Source organism: Ovis canadensis, chromosome 11 (assembly GCF_042477335.2).
Source record: "Ovis canadensis isolate MfBH-ARS-UI-01 breed Bighorn chromosome 11, ARS-UI_OviCan_v2, whole genome shotgun sequence".
Taxonomy (NCBI): domain Eukaryota; kingdom Metazoa; phylum Chordata; class Mammalia; order Artiodactyla; family Bovidae; genus Ovis; species Ovis canadensis.
The window spans coordinates 4,619,460-4,639,048 of NC_091255.1; positions in this window are offsets into that span (position 1 = coordinate 4,619,460).

The window sequence follows — 19,589 nt, forward strand, 5'->3', positions numbered from 1 at the left end:
AAGGGTGTGAAGGACCCTTTGGAAGTTCCAGTGGTTAGATGTGCTTGGCCTCGAGAAGCCTCAGCGGAAATGGGCCTCATCTCGCCTGGAGGGCAAAACCTCCTGGATTTTCTCGAGTTGCGGCAGGTGCTCTCGACTTACGACGGGGACCTCAGGGACCCGCTCTGGTGGCCTCAGGAAAGGCCAGTCCCCATGCGAGTTCCTCGGGGGCCTCTCGGGATTCCTGTCCCGTCGATGCCGGGGCCTAAGACCTTGTGTGGAGTCGGGGCCGGAACCTGAGGATTCCTCTCCAGTGCTGACATGGATCTTGGGGTACTTCTGGAGTCTCCCCAGGGGAGTCAGTCCTCGTCTCGAATGCGGGCATGCACTTGCGCTTTCCTCCAGAGCGGTAGCAGCAGTGTCACGCAGTCCGCCGCGTGGATCAAAGGATCTATGGTTTTCCCTCGAGTCTTTCCCACGAGGCTTTCCCACGAGGCTTTGCCACAGGGCTGTCCCACGTGCACACGTGGTGGGACTCGATCCTCGGCTTGAACGTCAAGGCAGTGCAGGGAAAACAGGTTCCTCTGGAATGGACTGACACATCTGGGGGACTCTTGGAATGGTGTCACGACCCTGGAGTTCCTATCGCCTTTCCTGTGGAGAGCGCCTCCTCTTGAGATGCGACGGGAACGCCGGGAATTCTTTCCCTACGAAACAGGGAAAGGATCCCTCATCTCGAGCTAGGAGGCGGAAACGGGGCTCCCCTGGATGTGTGCGGGACCCCACGTGCTTCCTCTCGAGTGGAGACGGGTATGTCGGGGAACTTCTTGAGTTGCAGCAATGGTGTGAAGGACCCTTTGGAAGTCCAGTGGTTAGATGTGATTGGCCTCGAGAAGCCTCAGCGGAAATGGGCCTCATCTCGCCTGGAGGGCAAAACCTCATGGATTTTCTCGAGTTGCGGCAGGTGCTCTCGACTTACGACGGGGACCTCAGGGACCCGCTCTGGTGGCCTCAGGAAAGGCCAGTCCCCATGCGAGTTCCTCGGGGGCCTCTCGGGATTCCTCTCCCGTCGATGCCGGTGCCTAAGACCTTGTGTGGAGTCGTGGCCGGAACCTGAGGATTCCTCTCCAGTGCTGACATGGATCTTGGGGTACTTCTGGAGTCTCCCCAGGGGAGTCAGTCCTCGTCTCGAATGCGGGCATGCACTTGCGCTTTCCTCCAGAGCGGTAGCAGCAGTGTCACGCAGTCCGCCGCGTGGATCAAAGGATCTATGGTTTTCCCTCGAGTCTTTCCCACGAGGCTTTCCCACGAGGCTTTCCCACAGGGCTGTCCCACGTGCACACGTGGTGGGAGTCGATCCTCGGCTTGAACGTCAAGGCAGTGCAGGGAAAACAGGTTCCTCTGGAATGGACTGACACATCTGGGGGACTCTTGGAGTGGTGGCACGACCCTGGAGTTCCTCTCTCCTTTCCTGTGGAGAGCGCCTCCTCTTGAGATGCGATGGGAACGCCGGGAATTCTTTCCCTACGAAACAGGGAAAGGATCCCTCATCCCGAGCTAGGAGGCGGAAACGGGGCTCCCCTGGATGTGTGCGGGACCCCACGTGCTTCCTCTCGAGTGGAGACGGGTATGTCGGGGAACTTCTTGAGTTGCAGCAAGGGTGTGAAGGACCCTTTGGAAGTTCCAGTGGTTAGATGTGCTTGGCCTCGAGAAGCCTCAGCGGAAATGGGCCTCATCTCGCCTGGAGGGCAAAACCTCCTGGATTTTCTCGAGTTGCGGCAGGTGCTCTCGACTTACGACGGGGACCTCAGGGACCCGCTCTGGTGGCCTCAGGAAAGGCCAGTCCCCATGCGAGTTCCTCGGGGGCCTCTCGGGATTCCTCTCCCGTCGATGCCGGGGCCTAAGACCTTGTGTGGAGTCGGGGCCGGAACCTGAGGATTCCTCTCCAGTGCTGACATGGATCTTGGGGTACTTCTGGAGTCTCCCCAGGGGAGTAAGTCCTCGTCTCGAATGCGGGCATGCACTTGCGCTTTCCTCCAGAGCGGTAACAGCAGTGTCACGCAGTCCGCCGCGTGGATCAAAGGATCTATGGTTTTCCCTCGAGTCTTTCCCACGAGGCTTTCCCACGAGGCTTTCCCACAGGGCTGTCCCACGTGCACACGTGGTGGGAGTCGATATTCGGCTTGAACGTCAAGGCAGTGCAGTTAAAACAGGTTGCTCTGGAATGGACTGACACATCTGGGGGACTCTTGGAATGGTGGCATGACCCTGGAGTTCCTCTCGCCTTTCCTGTGGAGAGCGCCTCCTCTTGAGATGCGACGGGAACGCCGGGAATTCTTTCCCTACGAAACAGGGAAAGGATCCCTCATCTCGAGCTAGGAGGTGGAAACGGGGCTCCCCTGGATGTGTGCGGGACACCACGTGCTTCCTCTCGAGTGCAGACGGGTATGTCGGGGAACTTCTTGAGTTGCAGCAAGGGTGTGAAGGACCCTTTGGAAGTTCCAGTGGTTAGATGTGCTTGGCCTCGAGAAGCCTCAGCGGAAATGGGCCTCATCTCGCCTGGAGGGCAAAACCTCCTGGATTTTCTCGAGTTGCGGCAGGTGCTCTCGACTTACGACGGGGACCTCAGGGACCCGCTCTGGTGGCCTCAGGAAAGGCCAGTCCCCATGCGAGTTCCTCGGGGGCGTCTCGGGATTCCTGTCCCGTCGATGCCGGGGCCTAAGACCTTGTGTTGAGTCGGAGCCGGAACCTGAGGATTCCTCTCCAGTGCTGACATGGATCTTGGGGTACTTCTGGAGTCTCCCCAGGGGAGTAAGTCCTCGTCTCGAATGCGGGCATGCACATGCGCTTTCCTCCAGAGCGGTAGCAGCAGTGTCACGCAGTCCGCCGCGTGGATCAAAGGATCTATGGTTTTCCCTCGAGTCTTTCCCACGAGGCTTTCCCACGAGGCTTTCCCACAGGGCTGTCCCACGTGCACACGTGGTGGGAGTCGATCCTCGGCTTGAACGTCAAGGCAGTGCTGGGAAAACAGGTTCCTCTGGAATGGACTGACACATCTGGGGGACTCTTGGAATGGTGGCATGACCCTGGAGTTCCTCTCGCCTTTCCTGTGGAGAGCGCCTCCTCTTGAGATGCGACGGGAACGCCGGGAATTCTTTCCCTACGAAACAGGGAAAGGATCCCTCATCTCGAGCTAGGAGGTGGAAACGGGGCTCCCCTGGATGTGTGCGGGACACCACGTGCTTCCTCTCGAGTGCAGACGGGTATGTCGGGGAACTTCTTGAGTTGCAGCAAGGGTGTGAAGGACCCTTTGGAAGTTCCAGTGGTTAGATGTGATTGGCCTCAAGAAGCCTCAGCGGAAATGGGCCTCATCTCGCCTGGAGGGCAAAACCTCCTGGATTTTCTCGAGTTGCGGCAGGTGCTCTCGACTTACGACGGGGACCTCAGGGACCCGATCTGGTGGCCTCAGGACAGGCCAGTCCCCATGCGAGTTCCTCGGGGGCCTCTCGGGATTCCTCTCCCGTCGATGCCGGGGCCTAAGACCTTGTGTGGAGTCGGGGCCGGAACCTGAGGATTCCTCTCCAGTGCTGACATGGATCTTGGGGTACTTCTGGAGTCTCCCCAGGGGAGTCAGTCCTCGTCTCGAATGCGGGCATGCACTTGCGCTTTCCTCCAGAGCGGTAGCAGCAGTGTCACGCAGTCCGCCGCGTGGATCAAAGGATCTATGGTTTTCCCTCGAGTCTTTCCCACGAGGCTTTCCCACGAGGCTTTGCCACAGGGCTGTCCCACGTGCACACGTGGTGGGAGTCGATCCTCGGCTTGAACGTCAAGGCAGTGCAGGGAAAACAGGTTCCTCTGGAATGGACTGACACATCTGGGGGACTCTTGGAATGGTGGCACGACCCTGGAGTTCCTCTCGCCTTTCCTGTGCAGAGCGCCTCCTCTTGAGATGCGACGGGAACGCCGGGAATTCTTTCCCTACGAAACAGGGAAAGGATCCCTCATCTCGAGCTAGGAGGCGGAAACGGGGCGCCCCTGGATGTGTGCGGGACACCACGTGCTTCCTATCGAGTGGAGACGGGTATGTCGGGGAACTTCTTGAGTTGCAGTAATGGTGTGAAGGACCCTTTGGAAGTTCCAGTGGTTAGATGTGCTTGGCCTCGAGAAGCCTCAGGGGAAATGGGCCTCATCTCGCCTGGAGGGCAAAACCTCCTGGATTTTCTCGAGTTGCGGCAGGTGCTCTCGACTTACGACGGGGACCTCAGGGACCCGCTCTGGTGGCCTCAGGAAAGGCCAGTCCCCATGCGAGTTCCTCGGGGGCGTCTCGGGATTCCTGTCCCGTCGATGCCGGGGCCTAAGACCTTGTGTGGAGTCGGGGCCGGAACCTGAGGATTCCTCTCCAGTGCTGACATGGATCTTGGGGTACTTCTGGAGTCTCCCCAGGGGAGTAAGTCCTCGTCTCGAATGCGGGCATGCACTTGCGCTTTCCTCCAGAGCGGTAGCAGCAGTGTCACGCAGTCCGCCGCGTGGATCAAAGGATCTATGGTTTTCCCTCGAGTCTTTCCCACGAGGCTTTCCCACGAGGCTTTCCCACAGGGCTGTCCCACGTGCACACGTGGTGGGAGTCGATCCTCGGCTTGAACGTCAAGGAAGTGCAGGGAAAACAGGTTCCTCTGGAATGGACTGACACATCTGGGGGACTCTTGGAATGGTGGCACGACCCTGGAGTTCCTCTCGCCTTTCCTGTGGAGAGCGCCTCCTCTTGAGATGCGACGGGAACGCCGGGAATTCTTTCCCTACGAAACAGTGAAAGGATCCCTCATCTCGAGCTAGGAGGCGGAAACGGGGCTCCCCTGGATGTGTGCGGGACACCACGTGCTTCCTCTCGAGTGCAGACGGGTATGTCGGGGAACTTCTTGAGTTGCATCAAGGGTGTGAAGGACCCTTTGGAAGTTCCAGTGGTTAGACGTGATTAGCCTCGAGAAGCCTCAGCGGAAATGGGCCTCATCTCGCCTGGAGGGCAAAACCTCCTGGATTTTCTCGAGTTGCGGCAGGTGCTCTCGACTTACGACGGGGACCTCAGGGACCCGCTCTGGTGGCCTCAGGAAAGGCCAGTATCCATGCGAGTTCCTCGGGGGCCTCTGGGGATTCCTCTCCCGTCGATGCCGGGGCCTAAGACCTTGTGTGGAGTCGGGGCCGGAACCTGAGGATTCCTCTCCAGTGCTGACATGGATCTTGGGGTACTTCTGGAGTCTCCCCAGGGGAGTCAGTCCTCGTCTCGAATGTGGGCATGCACTAGCGCTTTCCTCCAGAGCGGTAGCAGCAGTGTCACGCAGTCCGCCGCTTGGATCAAAGGATCTATGGTTTTCCCTCGAGTCTTTCCCACGAGGCTTTCCCACGAGGCTTTCCCACAGGGCTGTCCCACGTGAACACGTGGTGGGAGTCGATCCTCGGCTTGAACGTCAAGGCAGTGCAGGGAAAACAGGTTCCTCTGGAATGGCCTGACACATCTGGGGGACTCTTGGAATGGTGGCACGACCCTGGAGTTCCTCTCGCCTTTCCTGTGCAGAGCGCCTCCTCTTGAGATGCGACGGGAACGCTGGGAATTCTTTCCCTATGAAACAGGGAAAGGATCCCTCATCTCGAGCTAGGAGGCGGAAACGGGGCTCCCCTGGATGTGTGCGGGACCCCACGTGCTTCCTCTCGAGTGCACACGGGTATGTCGGGGAACTTCTTGAGTTGCAGCAAGGGTGTGAAGGACCCTTTGGAAGTTCCAGTGGTTAGATGTGATTGGCCTCGAGAAGCCTCAGCGGAAATGGGCCTCATCTCGCCTGGAGGGCAAAACCTCCTGGATTTTCTCGAGTTGCGGCATGTGCTCTCGACTTACGACGGGGACCTCGGGTACCCGCTCTGGTGGCCTCAGGAAAGGCCAGTCCCCATGCGAGTTCCTCGGGGGCCTCTGGGGATTCCTCTCCCGTCGATGCCGGGGCCTAAGTCCTTGTGTGGAGTCGGGGCCGGAACCTGAGGATTCCTCTCCAGTGCTGACATGGATCTTGGGGTACTTCTGGAGTCTCCCCAGGGGAGTCAGTCCTAGTCTCGAATGGGGGCATGCACTTGCGCTTTCCTCCAGAGCGGTAGCAGCAGTGTTACGCAGTCCGCCGCGTGGATCAAAGGATCTATGGTTTTCCCTCGAGTCTTTCCCACGAGGCTTTCCACGAGGCTTTCCCACAGGGCTGTCCCACGTGCACACGTGGTGGGAGTGGATCCTCGGCTTGAACGTCAAGGCAGTGCAGGGAAAACAGGTTCCTCTAGAATGGACTGACTCATCTGGGGCACTCTTGGAATGGTGGCACGACCCTGGAGTTCCTTTCGCCTTTCCTGTGGAGAGCGCCTCCTCTTGAGATGCGACGGGAACGCCGGGAATTCTTTCCCTACGAAACAGGGAAAGGATCCCTCATCTCGAGCTAGGAGGCGGAAATGGGGCTCCCCTGGATGTGTGCGGGACCCCACGTGCTTCCTCTCGAGTGGAGACGGGTATGTCGGGGAACTTCTTGAGTTGCAGCAAGGGTGTGAAGGACCCTTTGGAAGTTCCAGTGGTTAGATGTGATTGGCCTCGAGAAGCCTCAGCGGAAATGGGCCTCATCTCGCCAGGAGGGCAAAACCTCCTGGATTTTCTCGAGTTGCGGCAGGTGCTCTCGACTTACGACGGGGACCTCAGGGACCCGCTCTGGTGGCCTCAGGAAAGGCCAGTCCCCATGCGAGTTCCTTGGGGCCCTCTCGGGATTCCTCTCCCGTCGATGCCGGGGCCTAAGACCTTGTGTGGAGTCGGGGCCCGATCCTGAGGATTCCTCTCCAGTGATGACATGGATCTTGGGGTACTTCTGGAGTCTCCCCAGGGGAGTCAGTCCTCGTCTCGAATGCGGGCATGCACTTGCGCTTTCCTCCAGAGCGGTAGCAGCAGTGTCACGCAGTCCGCCGCGTGGATCAAAGGATCTATGGTTTTCCCTCGAGTCTTTCCCACGAGGCTTTCCCACGAGGCTTTCCCACAGGGCTGTCCCACGTGCACACGTGGTGGGAGTCGATCCTCGGCTTGAACGTCAAGGCAGTGCAGGGAAAACAGGTTCCTCTGTAATGGACTGACACATCTGGGGGTCTCTTGTAATGGTGCCACGACCCTGGAGTTCCTCTCGCCTTTCCTGTGGAGAGCGCCACCTCTTGAAATGCGACGGGAACGCCGGGAATTCTTTCCCTACGAAACAGGGAAAGGATCCCTCATCTCGAGCTAGGAGGCGGAAACGGGGCTCCCCTGGATGTGTGCGGGACCCCACGTGCTTCCTCTGGAGTGGAGACGGGTATGTCGGGGAACTTCTTGAGTTGCAGCAAGGGTGTGAAGGACCCTTTGGAAGTTCCAGTGGTTAGATGTGATTGGCCTCGAGAAGCCTCAGCGGAAATGGGCCTCATCTCGCCTGGAGGGCAAAACCTCCTGGATTTTCTCGAGTTGCGGCAGGTGCTCTCGACTTACGACGGGGACCTCAGGGACCCGCTCTGGTGGCCTCAGGAAAGGCCAGTCCCCATGCGAGTTCCTCGGGGGCCTCTCGGGATTCCGCTCCCGTCGATGCCGGGGCCTAAGACCTTGTGTGGAGTCGGGGCCGGAACCTGAGGATTCCTCTCCAGTGCTGACATGGATCTTGGGGTACTTCTGGAGTCTCCCCAGGGGAGTCAGTCCTCGTCTCGAATGCGGGCATGGACTTGGGCTTTCCTCCAGAGCGGTAGCAGCAGTGTCACGCAGTCCGCCGCGTGGATCAAAGGATCTATGGTTTTCCCTCGAGTCTTTCCCACGAGGCTTTCCCACGAGGCTTTCCCACAGGGCTGTCCCACGTGCACACGTGGTGGGAGTCGATCCTCGGCTTGAACGTCAAGGCAGTGCAGGGAAAACAGATTCCTCTGGAATGGACTGACACATCTGGGGTCTCTTGGAATGGTGCCACGACCCTGGAGTTCCTCTCGCCTTTCCTGTGGAGAGCGCCACCTCTTGAGATGCGACGGGAACGCCGGGAATACTTTCCCTACGAAAAAGGGAAAGGATCCCTCATCTCGAGCTAGGAGGCGGAAACGGGGCTCCCCTGGATGTGTGCGGGACCCCACGTGCTTCCTCTCGATTGGAGACGTTTATGTCGCGGAACTGCTTCAGTTGCAGCAAGGGTGTGAAGGACCCTTTGGAAGTTCCAGTGGTTAGATGTGATTAGCCTCGAGAAGCCTCAGCGGAAATGGGCCTCATCTCGCCTGGAGGGCAAAACCTCCTGGAGTTTCTCGAGTTGCGGCAGGTGCTCTCGACGTACGATGGGGACCTCAGGGACCCGCTCTGGTGGCCTCAGGATAGGCCAGTCCCCATGCGAGTTCCTCGGGGGCCTCTCGGGATTCCTGTCCCGTCGATGCCGGGGCCTAAGACCTTGTGTGGAGTCGGTGCCGGAACCTGAGGATTCCTCTCCAGTGCTGACATGGATCTTGGGGTACTTCTGGAGTCTCCCCAGGGGAGTCAGTCCTCGTCTCGAATGCGGGCATGCACTTGCGCTTTCCTCCAGAGCGGTAGCAGCAGTGTCACGCAGTCCGCCGCGTGGATCAAAGGATCTATGGTTTTCCCTCGAGTCTTTCCCACGAGGCTTTCCCACGAGGCTTTGCCACAGGGCTGTCCCACGTGCACACGTGGTGGGACTCGATCCTCGGCTTGAACGTCAAGGCAGTGCAGGGAAAACAGGTTCCTCTGGAATGGACTGACACATCTGGGGGACTCTTGGAATGGTGTCACGACCCTGGAGTTCCTATCGCCTTTCCTGTGGAGAGCGCCTCCTCTTGAGATGCGACGGGAACGCCGGGAATTCTTTCCCTACGAAACAGGGAAAGGATACCTCATCTCGAGCTAGGAGGCGGAAACGGGGCTCCCCTGGATGTGTGCGGGACCCCACGTGCTTCCTCTCGAGTGGAGACGGGTATGTCGGGGAACTTCTTGAGTTGCAGCAATGGTGTGAAGGACCCTTTGGAAGTCCAGTGGTTAGATGTGATTGGCCTCGAGAAGCCTCAGCGGAAATGGGCCTCATCTCGCCTGGAGGGCAAAACCTCATGGATTTTCTCGAGTTGCGGCAGGTGCTCTCGACTTACGACGGGGACCTCAGGGACCCGCTCTGGTGGCCTCAGGAAAGGCCAGTCCCCATGCGAGTTCCTCGGGGGCCTCTCGGGATTCCTCTCCCGTCGATGCCGGTGCCTAAGACCTTGTGTGGAGTCGTGGCCGGAACCTGAGGATTCCTCTCCAGTGCTGACATGGATCTTGGGGTACTTCTGGAGTCTCCCCAGGGGAGTCAGTCCTCGTCTCGAATGCGGGCATGCACTTGCGCTTTCCTCCAGAGCGGTAGCAGCAGTGTCACGCAGTCCGCCGCGTGGATCAAAGGATCTATGGTTTTCCCTCGAGTCTTTCCCACGAGGCTTTCCCACGAGGCTTTCCCACAGGGCTGTCCCACGTGCACACGTGGTGGGAGTCGATCCTCGGCTTGAACGTCAAGGCAGTGCAGGGAAAACAGGTTCCTCTGGAATGGAATGACACATCTGGGGGACTCTTGGAGTGGTGGCACGACCCTGGAGTTCCTCTCTCCTTTCCTGTGGAGAGCGCCTCCTCTTGAGATGCGATGGGAACGCCGGGAATTCTTTCCCTACGAAACAGGGAAAGGATCCCTCATCTCGAGCTAGGAGGCGGAAACGGGGCTCCCCTGGATGTGTGCGGGACCCCACGTGCTTCCTCTCGAGTGGAGACGGGTATGTCGGGGAACTTCTTGAGTTGCAGCAAGGGTGTGAAGGACCCTTTGGAAGTTCCAGTGGTTAGATGTGCTTGGCCTCGAGAAGCCTCAGCGGAAATGGGCCTCATCTCGCCTGGAGGGCAAAACCTCCTGGATTTTCTCGAGTTGCGGCAGGTGCTCTCGACTTACGACGGGGACCTCAGGGACCCGCTCTGGTGGCCTCAGGAAAGGCCAGTCCCCATGCGAGTTCCTCGGGGGCCTCTCGGGATTCCTCTCCCGTCGATGCCGGGGCCTAAGACCTTGTGTGGAGTCGGGGCCGGAACCTGAGGATTCCTCTCCAGTGCTGACATGGATCTTGGGGTACTTCTGGAGTCTCCCCAGGGGAGTAAGTCCTCGTCTCGAATGCGGGCATGCACTTGCGCTTTCCTCCAGAGCGGTAACAGCAGTGTCACGCAGTCCGCCGCGTGGATCAAAGGATCTATGGTTTTCCCTCGAGTCTTTCCCACGAGGCTTTCCCACGAGGCTTTCCCACAGGGCTGTCCCACGTGCACACGTGGTGGGAGTCGATATTCGGCTTGAACGTCAAGGCAGTGCAGTTAAAACAGGTTGCTCTGGAATGGACTGACACATCTGGGGGACTCTTGGAATGGTGGCATGACCCTGGAGTTCCTCTCGCCTTTCCTGTGGAGAGCGCCTCCTCTTGAGATGCGACGGGAACGCCGGGAATTCTTTCCCTACGAAACAGGGAAAGGATCCCTCATCTCGAGCTAGGAGGTGGAAACGGGGCTCCCCTGGATGTGTGCGGGACACCACGTGCTTCCTCTCGAGTGCAGACGGGTATGTCGGGGAACTTCTTGAGTTGCAGCAAGGGTGTGAAGGACCCTTTGGAAGTTCCAGTGGTTAGATGTGCTTGGCCTCGAGAAGCCTCAGCGGAAATGGGCCTCATCTCGCCTGGAGGGCAAAACCTCCTGGATTTTCTCGAGTTGCGGCAGGTGCTCTCGACTTACGACGGGGACCTCAGGGACCCGCTCTGGTGGCCTCAGGAAAGGCCAGTCCCCATGCGAGTTCCTCGGGGGCGTCTCGGGATTCCTGTCCCGTCGATGCCGGGGCCTAAGACCTTGTGTTGAGTCGGAGCCGGAACCTGAGGATTCCTCTCCAGTGCTGACATGGATCTTGGGGTACTTCTGGAGTCTCCCCAGGGGAGTAAGTCCTCGTCTCGAATGCGGGCATGCACTTGCGCTTTCCTCCAGAGCGGTAGCAGCAGTGTCACGCAGTCCGCCGCGTGGATCAAAGGATCTATGGTTTTCCCTCGAGTCTTTCCCACGAGGCTTTCCCACGAGGCTTTCCCACAGGGCTGTCCCACGTGCACACGTGGTGGGAGTCGATCCTCGGCTTGAACGTCAAGGCAGTGCTGGGAAAACAGGTTCCTCTGGAATGGACTGACACATCTGGGGGACTCTTGGAATGGTGGCATGACCCTGGAGTTCCTCTCGCCTTTCCTGTGGAGAGCGCCTCCTCTTGAGATGCGACGGGAACGCCGGGAATTCTTTCCCTACGAAACAGGGAAAGGATCCCTCATCTCGAGCTAGGAGGTGGAAACGGGGCTCCCCTGGATGTGTGCGGGACACCACGTGCTTCCTCTCGAGTGCAGACGGGTATGTCGGGGAACTTCTTGAGTTGCAGCAAGGGTGTGAAGGACCCTTTGGAAGTTCCAGTGGTTAGATGTGATTGGCCTCAAGAAGCCTCAGCGGAAATGGGCCTCATCTCGCCTGGAGGGCAAAACCTCCTGGATTTTCTCGAGTTGCGGCAGGTGCTCTCGACTTACGACGGGGACCTCAGGGACCCGATCTGGTGGCCTCAGGACAGGCCAGTCCCCATGCGAGTTCCTCGGGGGCCTCTCGGGATTCCTCTCCCGTCGATGCCGGGGCCTAAGACCTTGTGTGGAGTCGGGGCCGGAACCTGAGGATTCCTCTCCAGTGCTGACATGGATCTTGGGGTACTTCTGGAGTCTCCCCAGGGGAGTCAGTCCTCGTCTCGAATGCGGGCATGCACTTGCGCTTTCCTCCAGAGCGGTAGCAGCAGTGTCACGCAGTCCGCCGCGTGGATCAAAGGATCTATGGTTTTCCCTCGAGTCTTTCCCACGAGGCTTTCCCACGAGGCTTTGCCACAGGGCTGTCCCACGTGCACACGTGGTGGGACTCGATCCTCGGCTTGAACGTCAAGGCAGTGCAGGGAAAACAGGTTCCTCTGGAATGGACTGACACATCTGGGGGACTCTTGGAATGGTGGCACGACCCTGGAGTTCCTCTCGCCTTTCCTGTGCAGAGCGCCTCCTCTTGAGATGCGACGGGAACGCCGGGAATTCTTTCCCTACGAAACAGGGAAAGGATCCCTCATCTCGAGCTAGGAGGCGGAAACGGGGCGCCCCTGGATGTGTGCGGGACACCACGTGCTTCCTATCGAGTGGAGACGGGTATGTCGGGGAACTTCTTGAGTTGCAGTAATGGTGTGAAGGACCCTTTGGAAGTTCCAGTGGTTAGATGTGCTTGGCCTCGAGAAGCCTCAGGGGAAATGGGCCTCATCTCGCCTGGAGGGCAAAACCTCCTGGATTTTCTCGAGTTGCGGCAGGTGCTCTCGACTTACGACGGGGACCTCAGGGACCCGCTCTGGTGGCCTCAGGAAAGGCCAGTCCCCATGCGAGTTCCTCGGGGGCGTCTCGGGATTCCTGTCCCGTCGATGCCGGGGCCTAAGACCTTGTGTGGAGTCGGGGCCGGAACCTGAGGATTCCTCTCCAGTGCTGACATGGATCTTGGGGTACTTCTGGAGTCTCCCCAGGGGAGTAACTCCTCGTCTCGAATGCGGGCATGCACTTGCGCTTTCCTCCAGAGCGGTAGCAGCAGTGTCACGCAGTCCGCCGCGTGGATCAAAGGATCTATGGTTTTCCCTCGAGTCTTTCCCACGAGGCTTTCCCACGAGGCTTTCCCACAGGGCTGTCCCACGTGCACACGTGGTGGGAGTCGATCCTCGGCTTGAACGTCAAGGAAGTGCAGGGAAAACAGGTTCCTCTGGAATGGACTGACACATCAGGGGGACTCTTGGAATGGTGGCACGACCCTGGAGTTCCTCTCGCCTTTCCTGTGGAGAGCGCCTCCTCTTGAGATGCGACGGGAACGCCGGGAATTCTTTCCCTACGAAACAGTGAAAGGATCCCTCATCTCGAGCTAGGAGGCGGAAACGGGGCTCCCCTGGATGTGTGCGGGACACCACGTGCTTCCTCTCGAGTGCAGACGGGTATGTCGGGGAACTTCTTGAGTTGCATCAAGGGTGTGAAGGACCCTTTGGAAGTTCCAGTGGTTAGACGTGATTAGCCTCGAGAAGCCTCAGCGGAAATGGGCCTCATCTCGCCTGGAGGGCAAAACCTCCTGGATTTTCTCGAGTTGCGGCAGGTGCTCTCGACTTACGACGGGGACCTCAGGGACCCGCTCTGGTGGCCTCAGGAAAGGCCAGTATCCATGCGAGTTCCTCGGGGGCCTCTGGGGATTCCTCTCCCGTCGATGCCGGGGCCTAAGACCTTGTGTGGAGTCGGGGCCGGAACCTGAGGATTCCTCTCCAGTGCTGACATGGATCTTGGGGTACTTCTGGAGTCTCCCCAGGGGAGTCAGTCCTCGTCTCGAATGTGGGCATGCACTAGCGCTTTCCTCCAGAGCGGTAGCAGCAGTGTCACGCAGTCCGCCGCTTGGATCAAAGGATCTATGGTTTTCCCTCGAGTCTTTCCCACGAGGCTTTCCCACGAGGCTTTCCCACAGGGCTGTCCCACGTGAACACGTGGTGGGAGTCGATCCTCGGCTTGAACGTCAAGGCAGTGCAGGGAAAACAGGTTCCTCTGGAATGGCCTGACACATCTGGGGGACTCTTGGAATGGTGGCACGACCCTGGAGTTCCTCTCGCCTTTCCTGTGCAGAGCGCCTCCTCTTGAGATGCGCCGGAACGCCGGGAATTCTTTCCCTATGAAACAGGGAAAGGATCCCTCATCTCGAGCTAGGAGGCGGAAACGGGGCTCCCCTGGATGTGTGCGGGACCCCACGTGCTTCCTCTCGAGTGCACACGGGTATGTCGGGGAACTTCTTGAGTTGCAACAAGGGTGTGAAGGACCCTTTGGAAGTTCCAGTGGTTAGATGTGATTGGCCTCGAGAAGCCTCAGCGGAAATGGGCCTCATCTCGCCTGGAGGGCAAAACCTCCTGGATTTTCTCGAGTTGCGGCATGTGCTCTCGACTTACGACGGGGACCACGGGTACCCGCTCTGGTGGCCTCAGGAAAGGCCAGTCCCCATGCGAGTTCCTCGGGGGCCTCTGGGGATTCCTCTCCCGTCGATGCCGGGGCCTAAGTCCTTGTGTGGAGTCGGGGCCGGAACCTGAGGATTCCTCTCCAGTGCTGACATGGATCTTGGGGTACTTCTGGAGTCTCCCCAGGGGAGTCAGTCCTAGTCTCGAATGGGGGCATGCACTTGCGCTTTCCTCCAGAGCGGTAGCAGCAGTGTTACGCAGTCCGCCGCGTGGATCAAAGGATCTATGGTTTTCCCTCGAGTCTTTCCCACGAGGCTTTCCACGAGGCTTTCCCACAGGGCTGTCCCACGTGCACACGTGGTGGGAGTGGATCCTCGGCTTGAACGTCAAGGCAGTGCAGGGAAAACAGGTTCCTCTAGAATGGACTGACTCATCTGGGGCACTCTTGGAATGGTGGCACGACCCTGGAGTTCCTTTCGCCTTTCCTGTGGAGAGCGCCTCCTCTTGAGATGCGACGGGAACGCCGGGAATTCTTTCCCTACGAAACAGGGAAAGGATCCCTCATCTCGAGCTAGGAGGCGGAAATGGGGCTCCCCTGGATGTGTGCGGGACCCCACGTGCTTCCTCTCGAGTGGAGACGGGTATGTCGGGGAACTTCTTGAGTTGCAGCAAGGGTGTGAAGGACCCTTTGGAAGTTCCAGTGGTTAGATGTGATTGGCCTCGAGAAGCCTCAGCGGAAATGGGCCTCATCTCGCCTGGAGGGCAAAACCTCCTGGATTTTCTCGAGTTGCGGCAGGTGCTCTCGACTTACGACGGGGACCTCAGGGACCCGCTCTGGTGGCCTCAGGAAAGGCCAGTCCCCATGCGAGTTCCTTGGGGCCCTCTCGGGATTCCTCTCCCGTCGATGCCGGGGCCTAAGACCTTGTGTGGAGTCGGGGCCCGATCCTGAGGATTCCTCTCCAGTGATGACATGGATCTTGGGGTACTTCTGGAGTCTCCCCAGGGGAGTCAGTCCTCGTCTCGAATGCGGGCATGCACTTGCGCTTTCCTCCAGAGCGGTAGCAGCAGTGTCACGCAGTCCGCCGCGTGGATCAAAGGATCTATGGTTTTCCCTCGAGTCTTTCCCACGAGGCTTTCCCACGAGGCTTTCCCACAGGGCTGTCCCACGTGCACACGTGGTGGGAGTCGATCCTCGGCTTGAACGTCAAGGCAGTGCAGGGAAAACAGGTTCCTCTGGAATGGACTGACACATCTGGGGGACTCTTGGAATGGTGGCACGACCCTGGAGTTCCTCTCGCCTTTCCTGTGGAGAGCGCCTCCTCTTGAGATGCGACGGGAACGCCGGGAATTCTTTCCCTACGAAACAGGGAAAGGATCCCTCATCTCGAGCTAGGAGGCGGAAACGGGGCTCCCCTGGATGTGTGCGGGACCCCACGTGCTTCCTCTCGAGTGGAGACAGGTATGTCGGGGAACTTCTTGAGTTGCAGCAAGGGTGTGAAGGACCCTTTGGAAGTTCCAGTGGTTAGATGTGATTGGCCTCGAGAAGCCTCAGTGGAAATGGGCCTCATCTCGCCTGGAGGGCAAAACCTCCTGGATTTTCTCGAGTTGTGGTAGGTGCTCTCGCCTTACGACGGGGACCTCAGGGAACCGCTCTGGTGGCCTCAGGAAAGGCCAGTCCCCATGCGAGTTCCTCGGGGGCCTCTCGGGATTCCTCTCCCGTCGATGCCGGGGCCTAAGACCTTGTGTGGAGTCGGGGCCGGAACCTGAGGATTCCTCTCCAGTGCTGACATGGATCTTGGGGTACTTCTGGAGTCTCCCCAGGGGAGTCAGTCCTCGTCTCGAATGCGGGCATGCACTTGCGCTTTCCTCCAGAGCGGTAGCAGCAGTGTCACGCAGTCTGCCGCGTGGATCAAAGGATCTATGGTTTTCCCTCGAGTCTTTCCCACGAGGCTTTCCCACGAGGCTTTCCCACAGGGCTGTCCCACGTGCACACGTGGTGGGAGTCGATCCTCGGCTTGAAAGGCAAGGCAGTGCAGGGAAAACAGGTTCCTCTGGAATGGACTGACACATCTGGGGGACTCTTGGAATGGTGGCACGACCCTGGAGTTCCTCTCGCCTTTCCTGTGGAGAGCGCCTCCTCTTGAGATGCGACGGGAACGCCGGGAATTCTTTCCCTACGAAACAGGGAAAGGATCCCTCATCTCGAGCTAGGAGGCGGAAACGGGGCTCCCCTGGATGTGTGCGGGACACCACGTGCTTCCTCTCGAGTGGAGAAGGGTATGTCGGGGAACTTCTTGAGTTGCAGCAAGGGTGTGAAGGACCCTTTGGAAGTTCCAGTGGTTAGATGTGATTGGCCTCGAGAAGCCTCAGCGGAAATGGGCCTCATCTCGCCTGGAGGGCAAAACCTCCTGGATTTTCTCGAGTTGCGGCAGGTGCTCTCGACTTACGACGGGGACCTCAGGGACCCGCTCTGGTGGCCTCAGGAAAGGCCAGTCCCCATGCGAGTTCCTTGGGGGCCTCTCGGGATTCCTCTCCCGTCGATGCCGGGGCCTAAGACCTTGTGTGTAGTCGGGGCCCGATCCTGAGGATTCCTCTCCAGTGCTGACATGGATCTTGGGGTACTTCTGGAGCCTCCCCAGGGGAGTCAGTCCTCGTCTCGAATGCGGGCATGGACTTGCGCTTTCCTCCAGAGCGGTAGCAGCAGTGTCACGCAGTCCGCCGCGTGGATCAAAGGATCTATGCTTTTCCCTCGAGTCGTTCCCACGAGGCTTTCCCACGAGGCTTTCCCACAGGGCTGTCCCACGTGCACACGTGGTGGGAGTCGATCCTCGGCTTGAACGTCAAGGCAGTGCAGGGAAAACAGATTCCTCTGGAATGGACTGACACATCTGGGGTCTCTTGGAATGGTGCCACGACCCTGGAGATCCTCTCGCCTTTCCTGTGGAGAGCGCCACCTCTTGAGATGCGATGGGAACGCCGGGAATACTTTCCCTACGAAAAAGGGAAAGGATCCCTCATCTCGAGCTAGGAGGCGGAAACGGGGCTCCCCTGGATGTGTGCGGGACCCCACGTGCTTCCTCTCGAGTGGAGACGGGTATGTCGCGGAACTTCTTGAGTTGCAGCAAGGGTGTGAAGGACCCTTTGGAAGTTCCAGTGGTTAGATGTGGTTAGCCTCGAGAAGCCTCAGCGGAAATGGGCCTCATCTCGCCTGGAGGGCAAAACCTCCTGGATTTTCTCGAGTTGCGGCAGGTGCTCTCGACGTACGATGGGGACCTCAGGGACCCGCTCTGGTGGCCTCAGGATAGACCAGTCCCCATGCGAGTTCCTCGGGGGCCTCTGGGCATTCTTCTCCCGTCAATGCCGGGGCCTAAGACCTTGTGTGGAGTCGGGGCCGGAACCTGAGGATTCCTCTCCAGTGCTGACATGGATCTTGGGGTACTTCTGGAGTCTCCCCAGGGGAGTCAGTCCTCGTCTCGAATGCGGGCATGCACTTGCGCTTTCCTCCAGAGCGGTAGCAGCAGTGTCACGCAGTCCGCCGCGTGGTTCAAAGGATTTATGGTTTTCCCTCGAGTCTTTCCCGCGAGGCTTTGCCACGAGGCTTTCCCACAGGGCTGTCCCACGTGCACACGTGGTGGGAGTCGATCCTTGGCAAAAACGTCAAGGCAGTGCAGGGAAAACAGGTTCCTCTGGAATGGACTGACACATCTGGGGGACTCTTGGAATGGTGGCACGACCCTGGAGTTCCTCTCGCCTTTCCTGTGGAGAGCTCCTCCTCTTGAGATGCGACGGGAACGCCGGGAATTCTTTCCCTACGAAACAGGGAAAGGATCCCTCATCTCGAGCTAGGAGGCGGAAACGGGGCTACCCTGGATGTGTGCGGGACCCTCGTGCTTCCTCTCGAGTGGAGACGGGTATGTCGCGGAACTGCTTCAGTTGCAGCAAGGGTGTGAAGGACCCTTTGGAAGTTCCAGTGGTTAGACGTGATTAGCCTCGAGAAGCCTCAGCGGAAATGGGCCTCATCTCGCCTGGAGGGCAAAACCTCCTGGATTTTCTCGAGTTGCGGCAGGTGCTCTCGACTTACGACGGGGACGTCAGGGACCCGCTCTGGTGGCCTCAGGAAAGGCCAGTCCCCATGCGAGTTCCTCGGGGGCCTCTCGGGATTCCTCTCCCGTCGATGCCGGGGCCTAAGACCTTGTGTGGAGTCGGGGCCGGAACCTGAGGATTCCTCTCCAGTGCTGACATGGATCTTGGGGTACTTCTGGAGTCTCCCCAGGGGAGTCAGTCCTCGTCTCGAATGCGGGCATGCACTTGCGCTTTCCTCCAGAGCGGTAGCAGCAGTGTCACGCAGTCTGCCGCGTGGATCAAAGGATCTATGGTTTTCCCTCGAGTCTTTCCCACGAGGCTTTCCCACGAGGCTTTCCCACAGGGCTGTCCCACGTGCACACGTGGTGGGAGTCGATCCTCGGCTTGAAAGGCAAGGCAGTGCAGGGAAAACAGGTTCCTCTGGAATGGACTGACACATCTGGGGGACTCTTGGAATGGTGGCACGACCCTGGAGTTCCTCTCGCCTTTCCTGTTGAGAGCGCCTCCTCTTGAGATGCGACGGGAACGCCGGGAATTCTTTCCCTACGAAACAGGGAAAGGATCCCTCATCTCGAGCCAGGAGGCGGAAACGGGGCTCCCCTGGATGTGTGCGGGACACCACGTGCTTCCTCTCGAGTGGAGACGGGTATGTCGGGGAACTTCTTGAGTTGCAGCAAGGGTGTGAAGGACCCTTTGGAAGTTCCAGTGGTTAGATGTGATTGGCCTCGAGAAGCCTCAGCGGAAATGGGCCTCATCTCGCCTGGAGGGCAAAACCTCCTGGATTTACTCGAGTTGCGGCAGGTGCTCTCGACTTACGACGGGGACCTCAGGGACCCGCTCTGGTGGCCTCAGGAAAGTCCAGTCCCCATGCGAGTTCCTCGGCGGCCTCTCGGGATTCCTCTCCCGTCGATGCCGGGGCCTAAGCCCTTGTGTGGAGTCGGGGCCGGAACCTGAGGATTCCTCTCCAGTGCTGACATGGATCTTGGGGTACTTCTGGAGTCTCCCCAGGGGAGTCAGTCCTCGTCTCGAATGCGGGCATGCACTTGCGCTTTCCTCCAGAGCGGTAGCAGCAGTGTCACGCAGTCCGCCGCGTGGATCAAAGGATCTATGGTTTTCCCTCGAGTCTTTCCCACGAGGCTTTCCCACGAGGCTTTCCCACAGGGCTGTCCCACGTGCACACGTGGTGGGAGTCGATCCTCGGCTTGAACGTCAAGGCAGTGCAGGGAAAACAGGTTCCTTTGGAATGGACTGACACATCTGGGGGACTCTTGGAATGGTGGCACGACCCTGGAGTTCCTCTCGCCTTTCCTGTGGAGAGCGCCTCCTCTTGAGATGCGACGGGAACTCCGGGAATTCTTTCCCTACGAAACAGGGAAAGGATCCCTCATCTCGAGCTAGGAGGCGGAAACGGGGCTCCCCTGGATGTGTGCGGGACCCTCGTGCTTCCTCTCGAGTGGA